Source organism: Monopterus albus, unplaced genomic scaffold (assembly GCF_001952655.1).
Source record: "Monopterus albus unplaced genomic scaffold, M_albus_1.0 scaffold172.1, whole genome shotgun sequence".
Classification (NCBI taxonomy): domain Eukaryota; kingdom Metazoa; phylum Chordata; class Actinopteri; order Synbranchiformes; family Synbranchidae; genus Monopterus; species Monopterus albus.
In genome coordinates this window covers 2,601,734-2,604,391 of record NW_018128052.1, presented here as the reverse complement: position 1 = coordinate 2,604,391, position 2,658 = coordinate 2,601,734, and positions in this window count along the sequence as shown.

Below are 2,658 nucleotides of genomic sequence, written 5' to 3'. Positions count from 1 at the left end.
TCATTAAATTTAGCTTTGGGTGTGTGTGTGTGTGTCATCTTTGGACTATACTGATATTTCAGCAGTTATCTTTATCATGGCAATATCCTGTTGCAAAAAAATCATCATAATGTTTTGATTTCAAACAGTGAAAGATGATGTGGCAGTACTATACTAGAGAGACATGAAATCTAGCCCTTGTCCCACGTGTCAGGTTTTAAACCTAGTTTTATTAAGGATCCCGGTTTCATTGGATTTGTCAGATGTCTGTGGGTAATGTGATTTCTCCCTCTCACAGGCTCAGTACTCAGCAATGTGGATTTTGTGAAACTGATACTTAACGGGACTAATATGAAATGTTTCCTCACAGCAGACCAGACTGTGGAGGGAGCAGTTAATATTGTGTGAAAGAGTCCACTGGAAGAAAGATGAGATTAAATGACTAATGGCTAATAATACAGGTGACTGTCAGTTTAATAATACCTGAGTGGGCAGTGGGTGATTTCTGTCAGTGCTACAGATGCACACTGAACACAACAACATAGATTTGAAAAGCTTTGCATTGTGCTTGTATTGTGTACTTTCAGACATGTAGGCTTTTGTTTGGATCTTTTCTCAAGGTAAAACGAAATAGCTTAAAACGAAAAGCAAGAAAAATGATTTAAAATGATGTAAGTTCACGAGTTTTAAAGAGGAAAACAGCATCAATGCTGCCTTAGTATTGTTCACATCATTACTTTGTGTTATAAGACCACTTGTTTGTTTCCCATTGATTACCCATGAGACAAATGATATTTGAATCTTTGCACTGAAATGTTGCATTAAAGAAAATACTTCCACACTTCATCAGATGAGGAGAAAAAAATTACAATTATATCAATTATTATACACAGAGGCTCCAGGTAATATTGAAGCTCCTTCACTTTTAGCCCAGTTTGTGTGGTAGATTTAAACTTAAATGGATAAAACTGCCATTTTTGTTCATCAATCGAGACTAAATGACCCATAATGACAAAGTGAAAACATGTTTTTAGATTTTTTTTGTATTAATATCATTTACATAACAAAGATGAGTAATGCCATACTGCACAATGTCTTTTGCATTCCCAAACCAAAAATTAAGATGCTAATTAGATTCACATGTGCACCAACATCAACCAGTGCAAAAACAAATCTGTTAGGAGTGGGCCTATACTTTTGTGTTGCCAATTGCTTTATCTGTGTGGTTGTGTTAGTAGTGGTGGACATGATTAAAATGTTTAATACCCTGCTGCCAGCTGATGTGTAAAAACACATGTGCTGAACCATTATCACTGATGGCTGCACTGTGTCTGAGTATGGTGAGCCAGTTATCTCCAGTAGGAGAGTAGGGGAGGGGGATGTCTCCTCTAAATGAGGGAGCTAATGATGACATTTCTGTTGCCACAAAAAATAGTGTACAAACACTCAGCTGCAAAACTTGTTTTTTATGAAAGTGTTAATTTTTATGTCGATTTCTCTGGGAAATAGCCCCCAGTAGTATCTTTAAAATCCAAAATACCCTCCTACAAACACAGTTTTTTGGGTTTAAATTTGACCGTTTTTGTTTGCTTGATTTATGTGCAGAATATTACAAGAATAATCTATTAGCAATGTCTAATCTAAGCTTTTGAATATGTTCTGAAAAGAAGTGGTCAATGAATTCACCACTTGCACTACGCTGAGAGCTTCAGGCTCATTGATATGAGACAAGCTGAGAGATGGAGATGTGTGGGACGCACACACACACTCGCATACACACACGCAGACATGTGTGGGATGTTAGTGCTCAAAAGTATATGACAGAACAACTATCAAATAATTGTGCATTGGTGCACGGGTGTGTGTAGGAAGAACAGCTTTCTATGTTGGAAGTTGGAAGCATTAAGAGAAAAGGAAAAAAAGACCATAATGGAGGACAGAGGCAAAAGAGAAAGCTCCAGAGAGGAAATAGAAACAAAGTAAATGAGCTTTATCTTTCCCAGTGTAATGAGCTTGGCAGGCTGCTGCAGAAGCAGCATTGTGACTGGACATCTGTGTGGAGAGACAGCAGCAGTGAACGAAGCAAAACCTAATAAAACAGGATGATGTCATCACAGCGGTGTGATGCTACCGCCAGCACTGAGACGTATCATGACATAAAGACAGCACAGCATCACCGTTAAATTAAAGCAGTGGTGCTGACGTCAGCAGCACACAGTCACATTCTATCACTTTACCCAGAAGAGAAGCCTGTCATCACTATGTAGCCTCAGGGAACAGAAGTGTGATGGCGGTGCTGGAAAAGATGAAAAAGGTCATTCTATCACTTTCTGTCTCAGTGTGCATCTTTATTGTTGGGCTGCTGCAGAAGTGAAACGCGTCTTCTTATCCCTACTTTTATTTTTGTTTTTGGACTGCAGCGGAAACAAATGGCTTTCCTTAGGCGCCATTATCCCTCCAGGTGCTCCCATACAACAGAGGGAAAGCAACTATTTAATCTTTATTTTTTTATTTATTTGCAAAAGACTACCTCTGAGTTATTCAATCTCTTCTAAGTGAACAAGGAAATCATGGCTTGAGTGACTGCAAATCTGTGGGTGTGTGATATGAAGTGCAGGCCTCCTGTGTGTGGGTTTGTTTGGCTTCATTTGGAGAAAGACAAAGACATAAAACTCAGAA